Source organism: Balaenoptera physalus (genome assembly GCF_965194825.1).
Source record: "Balaenoptera physalus genome assembly, contig: HAP1_SCAFFOLD_1081, whole genome shotgun sequence".
Taxonomy (NCBI): domain Eukaryota; kingdom Metazoa; phylum Chordata; class Mammalia; order Artiodactyla; family Balaenopteridae; genus Balaenoptera; species Balaenoptera physalus.
In genome coordinates this window covers 62,324-83,530 of record NW_028125712.1, presented here as the reverse complement: position 1 = coordinate 83,530, position 21,207 = coordinate 62,324, and the positions used below count along the sequence as shown (strand labels likewise).

Here is a 21,207-nt window from a genome sequence, read left to right as displayed (position 1 = left end):
TTCTTTTAAAAATGCATCTCTAAATACACAGATACCATGTCTTATTATTTTAAACAACAAAAAGACTGGATTAAATCATAATGTTAAATAACAAATAATAGTTTGCCGTTAGAAAGTCATACAAACTTATCGGAAAAAAGAAAACAGAAGGTATATTCCCAAAAGGAAAAGCCTCTTTGACACTGTCGTTCAGAAATGAACCTGTCGGGCTATCCCAGATATTACTAAATGTAGTTTTAGAGTAGACCGCTCATCTGGCAAAAACAGAATGTTTAAACAATGACGTTTTGCTTTCTATATTTCACGTCATCCTTCTTAGCACTATTCCAAGGATGACTAGTTTCATTGTCCGTGGACTGTTTTCTAAATCCAGAAGACGGATGCTTTAGGTGAATGTGCATGACACACTCAAACTGTAAACACACGAGTAAGGGAAAGTATAACACACTGGTAGAGGTCAAGGTATATTAGCAGCAACTCAAAACCACCTCAAAGTTTGACTTATTTGTCCATTAGTTAACGCCTAAAGAAACCCTGTGCTGTCAAGGATGACAGAGCTGCAATCGTTGTCCATGATTCTTCAAGCAGTTAGTGACAATGGGCAGATTAATGAAGTGGGCAAGGAATAACCAGCTGGGGGATTGGTAGAAATGTTTGCCTCCTATGGACATCTTTTTTTTTTTTAAAGTGTAGATGAACCTGCTTCGTAAATGTATTCATTCAAGTACTGGCTTAAAAAACAAATAATGGTGATGTGTTTGAATTTCAATGATACATATGGTCCTGAGTTTGACCTGAGGACAGACAAGGGATATGATAAGGTGAGGAGGTCCTTGGAACAATCTTGGGAAATGACCAAAGCAGATCTGTGAAACAGGTTTCACAACTACCTAAAAGAAACAGGAGAATCAGTCGGGTCTAGTACATCTATAAACTGGAATTGGGCATTTTGATGGGTTGACATTTTTCCTTGACAAGCTCAGAACCTTAAGTGATCTTAGAAATGTCAGAGAGGAGCTTAATAGGCACCTCAAAGAAAACATTAACTATACAATTAAACTTAATGAGAATAAATTCTCCTTTTATGAGAGAAAGGTCAATGCTAGCCTGATCTTGAAGAAAAAGGAGTTCACACACACATGAAGAAAGCCAATTAGAGAACTAAAGTTAATATAGTGCTGCAAAGAGAGAGGTTTTTATCAGCTTTCTCAACTATTACTTTCATATTAATTCAAATTTGTGTTATGAGAAAATACAGTTTAATAATATCTGTAATCTCATAGACAAGCCACAAGGAACTCCAAGGAACTTCAGGATTCTAAACATGTAATAACCTTCTCTTCATATCGTTTTTTGCACATATTCCCCACCAATGGCACAATGAAATTTTTAGAACTTTGAAATTATATATAAGTGAAAACCAAGCCCAAAACTAAGTGATTGAGGCTCTTACTTGTTTATTTCAAAGTTTACTCCATTATTCATTGACCTTCAAAATAATAAAGGCTAACATTTATTGAGCTCCAACTATGTAATAAACTTTAAATCCTTACAGCAATACTACTGGATGTGTAATATGATTATTTCATTTTATATACAGGAGATGTGCTTAGTCAATATACTGGTTCACTCAGATAACAAGAAGCAAAAACCAGATTCAATTTATTTCCTGGAATTTCCACAAAATAATTTCAGCTTTTTATTTCTTGTTCATTTCTGTGGTTTTTTTTGACAGCTAAAGACCTGTCATATGAAACTCATATAGATATTATAATGTTTAAGTCACATTTCATAAAGTCATATGTGTGTGTATAAAATAATATTGAATAACACAGTTAACAAAAAACTCTGTGATAAATAAATGAAATTATACAAATATTTTGAGTATCTAGAATAAGAGTTTTGCAAAATACTACATTGAAATCAATTTTTTTCTCTCACAAGCAGCTTATGATCTGGAAATATAGAAACTATATCATATAATACACAACATAATACAAGAAAGATTGATGTAACTATTATGAGACTAATACTTTACAGTGAAAGGAAGCTCTACCAGAAGTAGAGATCAAAATGATTTTAGGGAAAGCAAGAAACTTTAATGGAAAAGATGAACAGGTACATTAAATTTGAAAGACAGAGACTTAGGAAAAATGGACAGGAAAGGGGATTTTAAGCAAAGATACCAGTAAAAATATAAATCCAGAATATGAGAGGACTATCAGACTGCCTAAGGAAAAGGTACACGTAGGTAAAGAATAGTAGAATAAAGAGAAACATAAAGTAGAGAATATAATATGAAGATTCTAAACAGAAAAGTGACATGATTAGACTTGTTTTTGAAAGTGCCCTTTAGGACAGACTGAAGAAATACTAGAGAGATTTATATGAAGAATATTCATGAGAGAGTTAGAGATCACTATATTGTCCAATTTAACATTTTCTATACATCAGACTAAGATGATACATATTTCAGTAAAGGTGAGAAAGTAACCTCATTCGTTTTGTGGCATTATTTTTCTAAGATAGTATAATGGTATACTGAATTACAAATATTTCATAATTTCAGATTTTCACACACAAAACTACTAACACATTTTCATCCGTTTGGTGTAGTGCCCGCCATCTTATATGTTATATTCACAAGTTATTTAAAATTAATAATTTTCTTTCATATATATATTTTACTAAGGTACCATATAAAGATATACAAAGGAGTAAGTCTGAGAGATATTTTTGATTTGAGGTCAAAAACTGGTGGACTGTAATGTAGATGTGACTTAGAGATGCATTTTCTGTACAGTGTTGCCGTAACATTTCAAAATTTCCCATGAAACTAAACAAGTTCAGCTTCTCTTTAAAAACAACAGGTTATCTGGTACACCAAGCCCCAACTTTTGAAAGGAGGCAGTCAGTGAATCTGCAGATAGACTGTACTCTCTCTCCACACTGGGAATACACTCTTCCATTGGCATGTCCCCACTGTTCCTGGAGACCTAACATGTAGGCCACTGCACTCACGTATGTCCCCTGCCTGACATATGTCCCCTGTTGGCCTTTGAATTGCAACCTATGATTTAGAGAAATAATCATCAGGACATCGCAACTGACTAGACAAGGAGAGTGAAAAGGTGATAAAGGAGTCCAGAAAATATGATTTTAATTTAGTTTGGCACAAATAGGGTCACCAAATTAAAGAGCTTATTGAGGCACTGGGATTCTCACCTAAATCCTACTTGCTGTGGACATACTCTTAAAGTGACCCTCATGATCCCTGTACGTGGTATTCATTCCCTTGTGGGAACTCTCATGCTGAGTGTGTGTGAGAACTCTGACTTGACTTTAAGCTACAGGATACAAAAAAGGTGGTGGGATACATGTGATCATGTGTCCATAATTATGTGGTTAAGTTACATAAGAGCTTAGGGCCCACTTCCCTTCCTGGTCTAAGAATGCAAATAGCTATGCTGTGGAACCCTGCCTGGCTAAGAACTGCAGGTGGCCTGTAGAAGCTGAAGACAAACTTGTAACTGACAGACAACAAGGAACTGGAGCCCTCAGTCCTACAACCACAAGAAACTGAATCCTGCCAACAGCCCATGAGTGGGGATGCAAATCTACCAGATGAGAACCCAATCCTGACCAACAACTGGATGGTTACCTTGTGAGACCCTAAAAAAAAGGACCTAGGAAAGCCATGCTCAAACTCTGGACCTATGAAAGCCGTGAGCTACTAAATGTATATTGCTGTAAGCTGCTAAGTTTGTGGTAATATTCTTACACAGCGATCAATAACTAATGCAATACAAATTTCCATTTCCTACTTTAAAAAATATTTACTCAGAGATGCCTTCCCATATCTCTAAAACTGTTAGGGTCCCCCTAGTTAATATTTACAAAGATACCAATGTTCCTTATTTACAGAAACCTGCAAACTTGTGAGGATCTGTTTATCATTATTTATAATTATTTACTTGAATCTTCTTGTAATTATTGGCCAGATCCCTACCTCTTCCACATACCAGGAATGATGGATTAAAGATATCACAAAATTTTTGTTACTTCTGCCACCAAAAGTTAAGTTTTGTTTTGGATTTTTGTTTATTTGTTTTTTGTTTTCCCATTGCCTGGAATCTGGCTGGGCCTGAGACTGCTTAAACTAATAGAATAGGACTGAAGTGATACAGTATGAAGACAGACCCAGCTCTGAACAGATTGCTATCTTTTGATTCCTCCCTTTGGTAGTCCCTCTGTCTTGCCGTAAGGAAGCCCAGACCGCTTTGTGAAGTGTCTCTTATAGGGAAAAATGTGAACCATGACAACAGCTTTAGCTGAGACAGCAAGAGTTTTGCCAGCCAAGTAAAAGAGAAATCTGGAGAATGGCTCCTCCAACCAATGTTGAGATAGATGACAATGCATAGAACAGAGATGAGCTATCTAAACAGCTACAACCAGATAGGAAACTCATAAACAAGCATACCTTTGCTGAGTTAAGCCTCTACATCTTGTGGTGTTGATTACACAACAACAGACAATCAAAATATCAGGAACAATGTGTACATTCTCAGTGCTAAAAGTGTAATTGGCATACAGAAGCTCTATCTTTTTGGCAGGGATTAATGTTATGTTAAGTCTCTTAAAGGAGATTTACAAAAAGCAATTTAATATGAGGATCTGAAATTTATTAAAAATACTTTGGAATGGAGATGTATTTTTAGATAAAGATTTTCATGAGAAAATATCTGGATTTGGAGATGCAGATCTGCAAAGAGGAAAAAATTTAAATTGTGGGGAGCTTAGATATCACCAAAGTAAAAGAAAATAGCAAAAAAAAGAGGCTTAACAAGATAACTGGTGTTGGCAGAAAGGCAAAGATAATTCTATATCTTAGGTTTATCTTTATTTTTAAAGGACATGTTTTTATTACTGTACTTTCAGTCTCTAACTGAGAAAGATATAACATTCTTTGGAAAGGAAAAACATATTACTCACCTAGTACATTAATGTTATTTCTTTATAAAGGCATTTGAGCATACTCGTTTATGTAACTCTCCTCAACTATATAATTTTAAATAATTAGTAAACCTAAACATTTTATTTCTCTCTTTAGACAATACCTAGACATGTCGGTATTTTTGTTACTCACATTTGACAATAGTATACAGCCTCATTATTTACAGTAAGTTCCCTATGTACAAACCTTCAAGTTGTGAACTTTCAAAGAAGCTAACGTGCATTCACATGTCCAATCATGTAAGTCAGTTCACGTGTCTGGCGTACATTGTCACGCGCGTGCATCCTCTACAAGTGGTTGTGCTTTTGTGTACTTTACTGTATAGTTCTGTATAGAGTACAGTACAGACATCACTGGATCGTTTTTTCAAGAGGGTAGATAGAATTGAATCCAGCAAGGAATCAGAAGCTGTGCCATCAATGTCAGGCGTGAGTGAAATTGCAGCTTGCCCTCCATCTCCTCTTCCTGATGATCATTCAGCTCTACCATCTCCCACCTCCTCTCCCTCCTCCAGTCAGTAACTCTTCTTGCCTGTTTGCTCAATGCCAGCCCCTGTATACCAGCTATTGTACTGTACTACTGTACTTTTCAAGGTACTATACTATAAGATTTAAAATGTTTTATTTTTTTTAATGTATTATTTGTGTGAAAAGTGTTATAAACCTATTACAGCACAGTACTATATAGCCAATTGTGTTAGCTGGGTACCTAGGCTAACTGCGTTGGACTTACAAACAAATTGGACTTATGAAATCACTCTTGGAATGGAACTCATTCGTATGTAGGGGACTTACTGTACTAGGAAACTTCCTCTTGCCATGTGTCTTAATGTTTAAATGCTTTTGATTTACCAAAGAATAAAGCATTAAATGAAATAATGCCGCTATGATGAGCATCCTTAGGTTTAGTGAATAGTGGGGAGGTTGGAGAGAAATAGAGGGTATCACAAAATTTTGTAAAACTCCTCTGCAAAAGTGGTTATGTACTCCACTTACATATATCTCCATCTCTGTGAAGATAATAAAACTGTTCCGAAACACTCTACCACTTTAGAATCCAAGGCTCAGAAATTCAACACATGCTAATTAGCTTGATACATGGGGTCTTTCTCTAAATTTGGTATCTAAACCTTATAAAGTTTTAGGAATACGATTATATTTACTTTATCTGGGGAAGTTTTGCTATTAAATTATATTAGTATAATATATCTTTGGGGAAGTCCTGTGGTAATAAAACTGGTTTAATCCAGCATGTCTCAAATATATTTCACTACAGTTGACTTTATTTTAATGGAAGGGCACATTAATCACACAAGGAAATAATGATCTATGATACCACTTTGGGAAATAATATTTTAGGTAAGAGGGACTTCAAAATTCAAAATGAATTGATTGGCATGATCCTCTGGGAAGGAAGTGAGGTTTGTAGGTACAGCTGGCCCTCCATGGTCTCAGGTTCCCACATCCACAGATTCAACCAACCACTGATCACAAATTAAAACAACAAAAAAAATTCAGAACGTTTCAAAAAGCAAAACTGTAATTCTTTACATAGCATTAAAAGAATGTATGTATATACATAACTGAATCACTTTGCTGTGCAGCAGAAATTAACACAACATTGTAAATCAACTATACTTCAATAAAATAAATTGAAAAAATAAGTAACTTGGAGATGATTTAGACTATATGGGAGGATGCACATAGGTGGTATGAAAATACTAAGCCATTTTATCCAAGGGACTTGAGCATAGGATTTTGGTGTCCATGGGGGTCCTGGAACCAATCCCCCATGGATACTGAGGGATGGCTGTATAAAAAAGCTAGTTTTATATAAAACTCATCTATTGTGATCCTAGGGGAAACTGTTAGTTTCTAGAAGCTCCAGATCCTTTGTTAGTAAGATCATATTACTTTGACAATTCAAAAAGATAATCCTAAAGAAATTTTTTTTATGAACTAAAACACAGTATATGAATTTTCATAAGTATCATCTCAGTTATCACATTATACAATCTCTGCCTGAATAACAGAAATATAACTATGTAAAAAATGTCGGCTGAGGTGAAGCGATTTCCTGCCTTATCTAAGGGTTGGAGGCAGAAGCTCTGGCTGGCTCTTTTCTGCTGCCCTAATAAATAAGAGGTAGCGGTTCATATGGGCACCAAGTCCGTGGTTTCCCACTAGGTTTTTAAAGGAAGTTAGGCACTGTTAAGAAAAGCAGAACAAGCAAGACAGGAACACAAAACCACCCATCAGCACACAGACTACCTAAAGTCATACTAAGATCACAGACACCCCAAAACACACCACCTGGCACTGCTCTGCTCATCAGAGGGAAAAGACTCAGCTCTACCCAACAGAATGCAGGCACCAGTCCCTCCCATCAGGAAGCCTACACAAGCCACTGGACCAACCTCACCACTGGAGGCAGAGATCAGAAGCAAGAAGAACTAAGACCCTGCAGTCTAGGGAAAGGAGACCTCAAATACTGTAAATTAGACAAAATGAGAAGACAGAGAAATATCTTGCACACAAAGGAGCAAGATAAAAAACCCACCAGACCAAATAAATGAAGAGGAAACCAGCAAACTACCTGAAGAAGAATTCAGAGTAATGATAGTAAAGATGTCCAAAATCTCAGAAATAGAATGGAGAAAATACAAGAAACGTTTAACAGGACCTTGAAGAACTAAAGAGCAAACAAACAGTAATGAACAACACGATAACTGAAATTAAAAATAATCTAGAAGGATTCATAGCAGAATAACTGAGGCAGAAAAACAGATAAGTGAGCTGGAAGACAGAATGGTGGAAATAACAGCCACAGAGTAGAATAAAGAAAAAAGAATGAAAAGAATTGAGGACAGTCTCAGAGACCTCTGCAGCAACATTAAGTGCACCAACATTTGAATTATAGGCGTCCCGGAAGAAGAAGAAAAAAAGAAAGGGTCTGAGAAAATATTTGAAGAGATTATAGTCAAAAACTTTCCCAAAAAAAAAACAACAACAAAAAAAAAAAAACTTTCCCAGCATGGGAAAGGAAATAGTCAGTCAAGCCCAGGAAGCACAGAGAGTCCCATACAGGCTAAACCCAAGGAGAAACACGCCAAGACACATATTAATCAAATTAACAAAATTTAAATAGAAAGAAAAAAGATTAAAAGCAGCAAGGGAAAAGCAACAAATAACATACAGGGGAATCCCCATAAGCTTAACAGCTGAACTTTCAGCAGAAACTCTGCAGACCAGAAGGGAGTGGGAGGATATATTTAAAGTGATGAAAGGGAAAAACCTACAACCAAGATTACTCTACCCAGCAAGGATCTCATTCATACTTGATGGGGAAATTAAAACCTTTACAGACAAGCAAAAGCTAAGAGCAACTACATGCCAATAAAATGGACAACCTGGAAGAAAAGGACAAATTCCTAGAAAAGTACAACCTCCCAGGACTGAACCAGGAAGAAATAGAAAACATGAACAGACTTAGAACAAGCACCAAAATTGAAACTGTAATTAAAAAACTTCCAACAAACAGAAGTCGAGGACCAGATGGCTTCACAGGTGAATTCTAGCAAACATTTAGAGAAGAGCTAACACCTATCCTTCTCAAACTCTTCCAAAATATAGCAGAGGGAGGAACACTCCCAAACTCATTCTATGAGGCTACCATCACCCTGATTCCAAAACCAGACAAAGATGTCACAAAAAAAATTACAGGCCAATATCACTGATGAACATAGATGCAAAAATCCTCAACACAATACTAGCAAACAGAATCCAACAGCACATTTAAAGGATCATACACCATGATCAAGTGGGGTTTACCCCAGGAATGCAAGGATTCTTCAATATATGCAAATCAATCAACGTGATACACCATATTAACAAACTGAAAGATAAAAACCATATGATAGTCTCAATAGATGCAGGAAAAGCTTTCAACAAAATTCCAAACCCATTTATGATCAAAACTCTCCAGAAAGTAGGCATAGGGGGAACCTACCTCAACCTAATAAAGGCCATATATGACAAACCTACAGCCAACATCGTTCTCAATGGTGAAAAACTGAAAGTATTTCCTCTAAGATCAGGAATAAGACAAGGGTGCCCACTCTCACTACTATTATTCAACATAGTTTTGGAAGTTTTAGCCACAGCAATCAGAGAAGAAAAAGAAATAAAAGAATCCAAATCGGAGATGAAGAAGTAAAACTGTCACTGTTTGAAGATGACATGATACTATACATAGAGAATCCTAAAGATGCCACCAGAAAACTACTAGAGCTAATCAATGAATTTGGTAAAGTAGCAGGATACAAAGTTAATGCACAGAAATCTCTTGCATTCCTATACACTAATGATGAAAAATCTGAAAGTGAAATTTAAGAAACACTCCCATTTACCATTGCAACAAGAATAATATACCTTGGAATAAACCTACCTAAGTAGGCAAAAGACCTGTACGCAGAAAGCTATAAGACACTAATGAAAGAAATTAAAGATGATACAATCAGATGGAGAGATATACCACATTCTTTGATTGAAGGAATCAACATTGTGAAAATGACTATACTACCCAAAGCAATCTACAGATGCAATGCAATTCCTATCAAACTACCAACGGCATTTTTCACAGAACTAGAGCAAAGAATTTCACAAGTTGTATGGAAACATAAAAGACCCCAAATAGCCAAAGCAATCTTGAGATAGAAAAATGGAGCTGGAGGAATCAGGATCCCTGACTTCAGGCTACACTACAAAGCTACAGTAATCAAGACAGTATGGTACTGGCACAAAAACAGAAACAGATCAGTGGAACAGGATAGAAAGCCCAGAGATAAACCCACATACATATGGTCACCTTATCTTTGACAAAGGAGTCAAGGATATACAATGGAGAAAAGACAACCTCTTCAATAAGTGATGCTGGGAAAACTGGACAGCTACATGTAAAAGAATGAAATTAGAACACTTCCTAACACCATACACAAAAATAAACTCAAAATGGATTAAAGACCTAAATGTAAGGCCAGACACTCTCAAACTCTTAGAGGAAAACAAAGGCAGAACACTCTATGACATAAATCACAGCAAGATCCTTTTTGACCCCTCCTAGAGAAATGGAAATAAAAACAAAAATAAACAAATGGGACCTAATGAAACTTAAAAGCTTTTGCGCAGCAACAGAAACCATAAACAAGACGAAAAGACAACCCTCAGAATGGGAGAAAATATTTGCAAACAAAGCAACTGATGAAGGATTAATCTCCAAAATATACAAGCAGCTCATGTAGCTCAATATAAAAAAACAAACAACCCAATCAAAACATGGGCGGAAGACCTAAATAGACACTTCTCCAAAGCAGATATACAGATTGCCAACAAACACATGCTCAACATCACTAATCATTAGAGAAATGCAAATCAAAACCACAATGAGGTATTACCTCACACCGGTCAGAATGGCCATCATGAAAAAAATCTACTAACAGTAAATGCTGGAGATGGTGTGGAGAAAAGGGAACCCTCTTGCACTGTTGGTGGGAATGTAAATTGATACAGCCACTATGGAGAACAGTATGGAGGTTCCTTAAAAAACTAAAAATAGAACTACCATATGATCCAGCAATCCCACTACTGGGCATATACCCTGAGAAAACCATAATTCAAAAATAGTCATGTACCACAATGTTCATTGTAACACTATTTACAATAGCCAGGACATGGAAGCAACCTAGGTGTTCATCGACAGATGAATGGATAAAGAACGTGTGGCACATATATACGATGGAATATTACTCAGCTATAAAAAGGAACAATATTGAGTTATTTGTAGTGAGGTGGATGGACCTAGAGTCTATCATACAGAGTCAAGTAAGTCAGAAAGAGGAAAACAAATACTGTATGCTAACTCATATAAATGGAATCTTAAAAAAATGGTACTGATGAACCTAGCAGCAGGGTAAGAATAAAGACACAGACATAGAGAACAGACTTGAGGACACAGGGGGAAGGGGAAGGTGGGACGAAGTGAAAGAGTAGCATTGCCAAGTATACACTACCAAAGGTAAAATAGGTAACTACTGGGAAGCAGCAGCAGAGCACAGGGAGATCAGCTCGATGCTTTATGATGACCTAGAGGGGTGGGATAGGGAGGGTGGGAGGGAGGCTCAAGAGGGAAGGGGTATGGGGATATATGTATACATATATCTGATTCACTTTGTTGTAGAGCAGAAACTAGCACAACATTGTAAAGTAATTATACTCTAATAAAGATGTAAAAAAAAAAAAGTCACACATTCCCACTAAGTGATTCTAATTGTTTGAATCTCTTCTTCACAGTGATGGAAATTCTAATTCCCATAATATTTACTTATCTAATTCTACCTGCTGCACAAAAGTTTTGTCTTCAACAACTGCTGGGTTATACCATGTTCTCAGATAGGAAGACTCAAAATTATAACAGTGGCATTTCTCCCTAAGTTAATTTATAAACTGAATGCAATTTTAATAAAAGCACCACCAGGATTTATTTATTGGAGCTATACAAAGTTGACTAAAAACTTCCTCTCCTCTAGAAGGTTAGACAAGCAAGAATAGCTAAGAAACTTGAGGGGGAAAAAAGGCATGTAAAGGTGATGGCTAGTAATTGAAGATGTTAAAACCGTGTAGTATGTCGTTAGAATAGACAGATAATCCAATAAAACAAAATAGAAAATCTAAAAGTATACACAAGTGCATGGCGAAATTAAATATGAGATTTAAAAATGGTATCTCAAATTAGTAGCACTAAAATTATTTAATAACTTGTAATGGGATAATTGGATAGCCACATGAACAAAGATATGGCGAATATATCCTTACGTCAGTATAAATTCTAAATGAATCCAATCTAAATTTAAAGGGGAGGTGGGGCAGACTATGGTGAATTCCAGCTATGACTCACAATCCAGAAGAAAAGATTAGACTATGTAGTTGTATTATAGGGAGTATGCAAGGAAAATACCATAATCAAGTTGTAATAAATGACAAAAAGGAAAAGAATACTTTCATTTTATATTAAGTTACAGCAAAGGATCAACATGAATTAGATAAAGCTTCCAAAAGTAGAGACAATACTAACAATCCATAACGGGACAAATGTATGGCCAGATAGTTACGAGGAAATAAACGCAAACTGTCCTTACATAGAAGAGAGTTAGCTTTTCTCATAATAAAGGCAATGTTAATAAAAGCTACCAGATAAGGCTTTTTTTTTTTTTTTTTCTTTTTTTTTACCTACAACACTGGAAAAAAGTGTTGACAATATAGTCCACTGTCGAAACTATAGGAGGCACACGCACATTTACATTTTTTTTTTCACATTTACATTTGATGTACTTTAAAATGGTATCAGCCCTCTGAGTGGTGAATAAAATTATATTCATAATTGCCAAGTTTGCTAAAATTTCTTGTTAAATTTAATATAATCACACCACTTGCAAATAAGTTTTTTTTTTTAAGTTTCTCACACTCAAGCTTCATACGTGCAGTCTATCCACTCAGGATTTCTCATACAACATTGAATAGAACTGATGATTGTGGACTTCTTGTCTCATTTGTGATTTAATGAGCATGCATTTACCATTTCACTATTAAATGTGCTCATTTCTATAAGGTGTTTTGTTTTAAACTTTTTATTTTGTTTGTTGATGAGTTTATTTTATTTTGATTATTGGATACTAATTATCTTTTGATGGTTAAGAATTTTTATATATTAAAGAATTATCAATTATTTTGTCAGCCTATTTTAATCTCTAATTTTTTGATGATTTATATTAAATTTCTTAAAATAATTTTCACGCTTATAATTTTCATGCAATTTGTTGTTGCCTTACATTTGTTTACATTTTAAAAATATTTTTGTATCTATATTCATGACTGAATTTGACCGTTTTTTAATTTTGCATGTTAAAAAATGGATAATTGATGTTATAATCATGTATTAACGTGACATATTCCATATGACTGTAAGTTATTTGAAAGTAAAACCCATGGTGTATTTCTATTCATCTTTGTATTTTCTCCTTCCATCCTCATATAACTTGCAAACTAAGGTGTTCTAAAAGCTTAAAAAGTGACCTAACGTGGATGTTTCTCCTCTAAGGAGTCTCAGTCTAGATTTTTTCTACATCTGCTCTTCAGTCACAAATGATTTCTCCTTCTAAAAAATCCCAGAGCTGTTGAAACTTTATTGGATTCTTTATTTTCTTTCTTGAACTGGGCACAATAATTCCATGTAGATTTTCTCAAATGTTTGATAGAGTTAGTAAATAAATGAATATCATAGACAGCAAAGAATATACATGTTGCCATTAAGAAGTAAGCTCAGAAATAAGTCTTCTCTCTGTAAAGGCTAATAAAATGGAAGGGACAAAAAAATAAATAAAATCTTAAGAGGAACAGTTAGTTTCATAATTATGATGCAAGGGAGTTCCACTTTCTGTAGAAATGCTCTTCTAAGACTCACCATGGTAAATTCTCTCCTAAACCCATTTATATGTTCCCATGAGGAAAATTGTAGCTTGGAGTTTTGACCAGTGGCCAAAGTTTTGCATTAAATCAATTGTAGGAATGATAAACAATGCATCATAAGCACAGATATTCAAGTAACTGTTTTAATATTACAATGTAAATGCATGTTTCAAATCTTATGAGTAGGCAGAAATGTCCACATTGATCAAATAAAGGTCTCAAAAATACTAGGAATGTATATACAGATATATAAAATGCTTCCTTATAACTTTTCTGTCCTAATGCTCATAGAGGTATCATTACAAACATCCATTAGCTCAGCATACCAATGTCCTCTTTGTTTTTTTCCTTTAAGATATTTAGAAGAATTTGGAGAGTTAATTTGGATGTTATATATCTCTTCTAAAAATTGTACAGCAAATTGGCCTGACCATTTTAATCTTCTAAAAAAAATTTCTGCAGCAAAGAAAGAAATTTTTAAAAATCTATCCAGTTTCTAATTAAAGAATACTTTACATCTAGCCATTCAGTATACAATTATATATAGGAGGCATTCATGATGATGATAATGATTAAATTTACATAGCATTTATTACACTGCTTCACCCTTCAGGATGCACTTTCACAAACGTTAATGTAAAACGTCTTTCAATACCATAAGGTAGGTAGAATGGCTATTATATTCACTTTGCAGTTAAAATTGTTCTCCTTTATACATGTCCAAACCTCTCCAATGTTAAAACAAATTTCTTCCCTTACCCCACTGTATTTTCTAGCTACTGTCCTATATATCTCATCCTTTCCATTTCCAGAATGTTTGACCAAGGTATTTCTTTCCATAAATATTTCTTGACAGGCTGACTTAAACATTAGCAAACTGAGTCTGACAGAGGGAGTGGTACACCTGGAATCATATGACAAGTGAGTAACAGAACCTTTGTTACAATGACTCAGCACAGAGAAAGTACTAGCGTCCTGGATCAGGTTGCTAGTTTATATCCTTTCATTGTTATCATACCAATATCAAGCACAGTCATCATGATTTTTTTTTTAATGTCAAAATCTCACCCCGTCTTCAGTAAGAAGACGTTTAGAGAGCAGGACTTTAGGCCTTTGTTTTGATGATAATTGACTAGGGTGATTTTGGTAGCAAATGACATATCTGTGAGCTGACTGCATGAGCACAAGCTCTTTGTGTGTGTCTGTGTATAATTAACACAAGTTTATTGTACTACCTCTTAGGCCCCACCACATAACATCATTGGATTGATGCTGAGATGGTAAGATGATACACTGCTCAATAAAGCAGGGAATTAATAAACATTAAGCAACTTGAAAGTGACAAGTGAAAAGAATAAAATATTTTGGTTATTTAAATTGTGTTTTCTGGTGTCTCTTCACTAAAATTCTTTGGCTATCCTGTACTGTAAAGTTTCTCACTGGCAATTTGGGATTAACTGTACATTGTCCTCCTGCACTAGCTCATACTTCATGGATACCTCCTCCTAAACAATCTTCTTAAAGATGACTACATGCCAGTGAAGCAATAATATTAATTGTGGGGAGTGAAAAATTACAAAAAAAAAAAAAACACACTAAGAAAATACCAACATAAAAGATGAAAGAGACAGCAGTGGAAAGGTAGGTAAGCTCTGAGTCTAACATATCGTGTGGCATATGTATGTGTCCAATATATACTTTTTGACTGAATATTAATATGACACAATGGTAAACTGAATAGATACCTGTTTGAAAAGGGGAATGAATGAATTAGTCAAATGTGCAACAGTATTCGGTATGAACCAGAATCTAAATCTTAACAGCGGCAATGTTTGATAGGGGATGAAGGGGAAAGAGAGTGAGAGTGACAAATTTAAAAAAAAAAGAAAAGAAAATGAAAGTCATGACCACTTCTTCCTATGTGCTACTGAGAATGAATGTTCAAGTAGTTTATTAGACTCGTGCCAAGGAAGCATGCTTACCACGTCGGTTGGTTATCTGTCCACTACGTGCTGTTGCCCAAGATTTCATTTCCATTTGTCTTTCCATTAGACACATACAATTTAAATTCCACCTAGACACCCATTTTTGTCTGCTACTGATATGTTCCATTCTGCTGAATAAGATCCAACAATTCTCATTTGGCAGCTTTTTCAATCAAAACAAATTCAATCCCTTACACTAGAGTTACGTAGCTAATGAAACCCATCTTAAATGTTGGCTGACAGTGTATTACAGAATATTCACCTTGGAACGTCTTTTCACATGTAGTTTAGAAACAACAACTAGCTAATTGACTTAACACCAAAGTTTGCAATTTCCCCGAAGTATATGGGAATTCTGTCTTAGAAACTAATGATAATTCCATGTTTTCCTTTGATGAGTGTTGGCAGACTTCTCACTTCCTCATGTATAAACGTTTACAATTCTATAATCAGCAGAGCCAGGAAACAGATGAAGCTAAGCTGCTTGACTAATTGACTGGCATTAATGTAATTAAACATTAACGTAATTAAACATATTAAGATCCAGATTGATAGCCACTGAGTGACTTTAACGACTAGCATGTTCGTTTCAGTTAATTTGTCATTAGGCCTTTAACATGAGGGGCTCAACAGAACACAAAGTTATTAGTATCAAAAATTTTGACATATGAGATATCATTATTAATATCACCATAAAATTACATATTTAACAGCGAATGATAATTTTAAGAGGTTTGCAATAATCATAATGGTGGCTGTGTTATATTGAAATTCTTTCATTTAGTAGAACATTAATGAAATGTAGGATTAGCTGTGGAGAAATTCACTGTTGGCAACTTTTCATTAACACATTAATTCATTTCTTAATGACCTTCTATATGCACAGAAGTGCAACAGGCTTCAAGAAACCCTGAAGTGTTGAGAAAGTAGTTGGGAAAAGGTTTTATAATCTTATAAGGAACACATAAAACACAGCTAAAATTCAAGTGGAAAATACAGTGAGATAGTTTCCTGAAAACAACATACACGTTTCTGAGGGAATGTAAACAAAATCATCAACAGGCTATAAGAGAGGTACTAAGAAAAATTATTTTAATAAAAGTAACTTTGGGCTCACTTTTTGAATTAGACCGTTGCCATTCACTGGGAAATAGAAAGTGATGAAAAACATCAGGGTTTTGTGCACCTAGGCAAAGAAGGCAGCATGGAGAGGATGGAGAAATTAGGCAATGCTGAGAAACCTTATATTAAGAACCGATTATAGATTATATTTTCTCTAACTTGTTTGTTTGTCTCTCATTAGCTTGCTATGAAATCACGAACTGATATGGAATGTATAACACTGTGGCTTATATGAATACTTATAATAATTTGTATGTGTTGAGGTAATATCTTGCTTCCTTTTCAGTTTCCCATAAGGACTTCTTAACTCTGTAGAGACAGGAAACAGAGTTTACAACTTTGTTCATTCCAAAAGGTGCTGAGGAATTATTTGCTTATTTAATAAGCAAACTTTAAATGATAAAAACTGTTTAAGTGTGATTATTCTTTCTCTAGAAAGTTAACCAACTAGAGTACAGTACAATGCTTAGCAGATAATCTTGCACAGAGTAGAAATTTAACAAAAATGAATGAAACTTAAAGCACATTTTGTATTCTTGAGGTAAGAAAGGAGAATTATGTATATTTCTGTGTAATTCTAGGAACAATGTCTAATCCTAATGATGTCTAATAATCCTAATTAGGATTATTGTTTACTCATTGATGATTGTTACATGCTTCTGAACTAACTAGCATCTATATTCTAATATATATTTCACTTATTAATAACAGTTTGTTATAAAACTACTAAGTTTTAAGTCATGAATATAGAGAGGAAGCATAAATTTTTTTTTATTACAAAATTTTATTTATTTTTATTTAAAAAATGACACGGCCCGAAAGTCTTAGCCATTTTTATTGCTACTATTTGTGAATTTAAGAGTTCTGCTTTCTTCAAACCAACTGACTTTTAGTCAATTAGCTTTCCTTTGGCGTTTTCTGGTAAAAATTATTGAAAAAATATTTTTATTAGAAAATATTCAAATATATTTACAATTATATAACAAAGAGGTTTGCATCAACAACTCAGTTCTAGTAAATATCTTCCACATTTACTTTAGTTCTTTTTCTTTAATACATGTTGCACCCCTCCTTAATCCTGTCACTCCCTTCAAAAAATTTTTAAAATTATGTATTTGTTTATATATACTTTCCTTTCTGTAAAAGGTCATGATGGCATCAGATAAAAATGGGTACAGTGAATAATCAAGCAGAATAAACCAATTAATATTATTCCTAAAGGCATATGTTATAATAGATGGAATAAATTTACTTAATGGACATTTACAGTGAGTATATTAATATTTGACATAAAACAAATAAGCTGATTTTCAATCAAAACATCACTTAACTTCCTTGACCAATGATTATTATTAGCAAGTGATTTGAAGTGCAAAGCAGGCAAATAATTCAAATCTGACAACCTGAATATTGTTCAATAAATGTTGGTTCCTTTCATTTAACTAACCTTGCATTCATGCTGAGGTTATATAAATATTTAAAGTATAATGCCTGCTTATAATGTTCTTATAAGGTTCTTGCACTTTTTAGGAAGGTACTGCATGTACAAAAATATAAATATCTCAGATCTGTAAAAGTAAGAGCTAAAAAGTTAAAAAACTTGTTTAAAAAAACATCTAGGGAATCTGAGAGAAGATCATTTCTGGAGCAAGGTCCTTGTGTTGGCAAGTGTTGGACAATGATACTAATTAATAAAAGCTGGAAAGAAACATTTTTTGGATAAACAACTGTATTCAATGTGGTCAAATCTTACTATGAACAATTAAGGTGTGTTATGGGATGAACTATGTCCCCCTTGAAATTCCTATGTTGAATTCCTGACCCCCAAGTATATCAATATTTGACCATTTTTGGAGACAAGGTCTTTTAAAGAAGTGACTAAGTTAAATGAGGGCTTTACGGTGAGCCCCAATCCAGTATGACTAGTGTTCTTTTAAGAGGAGGACATTTGTACAGGTAAAGAGAGACACCAGAAACGTGCACGGACTGAGGGATGACCATATGAGGACACAGAGAAAAGGCAGCCATCCATCTGCACAATAAGAAGACAGGCCTCGGGCTTCCCTGGTGGCGCAGTGGTTGAGAATCTGCCTGCCAGTGCAGGGGACACGGGTTCGAGCCCTGGTCTGGGAAGATCCCACATGCCACGGAGCAGCTGGGCCCGTGAGCCACAACTACTGAGACTGCGCGTCTGGAGCCTGTGCCCCGCAACAGGAGGGGCCGCGATAGTGAAAGGCCCGTGCACCGCGATGAAGAGCGGTCCCCGCACCGCGATGAAGAGTGGCCCCCGCTTGCCGCAACTAGAGAAAGCCCTCGCACGAACCGAAGACCCAACACAGCCAAAAATAAATAAATAAATAAATAAATAAAGTAAAAAAAAAAAAAAAAAAAGTAAGTTAACAAACGTGACGTTTAAAAAAAAAAAAAAAGAAGACAGGCCTCAGGAGAAACCAAACCCGCCAAAACCCTGACCTTAAACTTCCTTCCTCCAGGGAGAGACCTTCAAGATGGTGGAAGAGTAAGATGCGGAGATCACCTTCCTCCCAACAAATACATCAGAAATACATCTACCTGTGGAACAACTCCTAAAGAACACTTACTGAACGCTGGCAGAAGACCTCAGACTTCCCAAAAGGCAAGAAACTCCCCCACGTACCTGGGAAGGGCAAAAGTAAAAAGAAATAACAGAGACAAAAGAATAGGGACGGGACCTGCACCAGTGGGAGGGAGCTGTGAAGGAGGAAAGGTGTCCACACACTAGGAAGCCCCTTCGCGGGCGGAGACTGCAGGTGGCGGAGGCGGGAGCTTCGGAGCCACGGAGGAGAGCGCAGCCACAGGGGTGCAGAGGGCAAAGCGGAGAGACTCCCACACAGAGGAGCGGTGCCGACCAGCACTCACCAGCCCGAAAGGCTTGTCTGCTCACCCAACGGGGCGGGCGGGGGCTGGGAGCTGAGGCTCAGGCTTCGGAGGTCAGATCCCAGGGAGAGGACTGGGGTTGGTGGCGTGAACACAGCCTGAAGGGGGCTAGTGCACCACAGCTAGCCTAGAGGGAGTCCGGGAAAAGGTCTGGAGCTGCCGAGGAGGCAAGAGACTTTTTCTTGCCTCTTTGTTTCCTGGTGCGCGAGGAGAGGGGATTCAGAGCGTGGCTTCAAGGAGCTCCAGAGACGGGCGTGAGCCACGGCGATCAGCGTGGACCCCAGAGACGGGCATGAGACACTAAGGCTGCTGCTGCGGCCACCAAGAAGCCTGTGTGCGAGCACAGATCACTCTCCACACCTCCCCTCCCGGGAGCCTGTGCAGCCCGCCACTGCCAGGGTCCCATGATCCAGGGACAACTTCCCCAGGAGAACGCACGGCGCACCTCAGGCTGGTGCAACGTCACGCCGGCCGCTGCTGCCGCAGGCTCGCCCCACATCCGTACCCCTCCCTCCACCCGGCCTGAGTGAGGCAGAGACCCCGAATCAGCTGCTCCTTTAACCCCGTCCTGTGTGAGAAAAGAACAGATGCTCTCAGGTGACCTACACGCAGAGGCGGGTCCAAATCCAAAGCTGAACCCCGGGAGCTGTGCAAACAAAGAAGAGAAAGAGAAATCTCTCTCAGCAGCCTCAGAAGCAGCGGATTAAAGCTCCACAAACAACTTGATGTACCTACATCTGTGGAATACCTGAATAGACAACGAATCATCGCAAATTGAGGTGGACTTTGGGAGCAACGATATTTTTTTTTTTTCCCTTTTTCTCTTTATGTGAATGTGTACGTGTATGCTTCTGTGTGTGATTTTGTCTGTATAGCTTTGCTTTTACCATTTGTCCTACGGTTCTGTCTGTCCTTTTTTTTTTTTCTTCTTTTTTAGTATAGTTTTTAGCACTTGTTATCATTGGTGGATTTGTTTATTGGTTGGTCTCTTCCTTCTTTTATTTTTTTTTATTGAAAAAAATTTTTTAATAATTATTTTTTTATTTTTTCTTTTAATAACTTTATTTTACTTTATTTTATTTTATCTTCTTCTTTCTTTCCTTCTTTTTTCTCTCCCTCTCATTCTGAGCTGCATGAATGACAGGCTCCAGGTACTCTAGCCAGGTGTCAGGGCTGTGCCTCTGAGGTGGGAGAGCCAAGTTCAGGACATTGGTCCACAAGAGACCTCCCAGCTCCACATAATATCAAACAGCAAAAATCTCCCACAAATCTCCATCTCAATGCCAAGACCCAGCTCCACTCAACGATCAGCAAGCTAGAGTGCAGGACACCCCATGCCAAGCAACTAGCAAGACAGGAACACAACCCCACCCACTAGCAGAGAGGCTGCCTAAAATCATAATAAGTCCACAGACACCCAAAAACACACCACCAGACGTGGACCTGCCCACCAGAAAGACAAGATACAGCCTCATCCACCAGAACACAGGCACTAGTCCCCTCCACCAGGAAGCCTACACAACTCACTGAACCAACCTTAGCCACTGGGGGCAGATACCAAAAACAACGGGAACTACGAACCTGCAGCCTGGGAAAAGGAGACCCCAAACACAGTAAGTTAAGAAAAATGAGAAGACAGAGAAACACATAG

The 21,207-nt window shown here is 36.6% G+C and overlaps 1 long non-coding RNA gene across 2 annotated transcripts in view; it reads left to right on the top strand.

Moving 5' to 3' along the window:
- Positions 1-15,126, top strand: part of LOC309653750 — a 77,397-nt gene extending 62,271 nt beyond the window's left edge. For both annotated transcript variants that reach the window (XR_014259432.1, XR_014259433.1), the window contains one exon: positions 14,390-15,126. This is a non-coding gene — a long non-coding RNA (uncharacterized lncRNA). The remainder of the gene's footprint in view (positions 1-14,389) is intronic.
- The last annotated feature ends 6,081 nt before the right edge of the window (positions 15,127-21,207 follow it).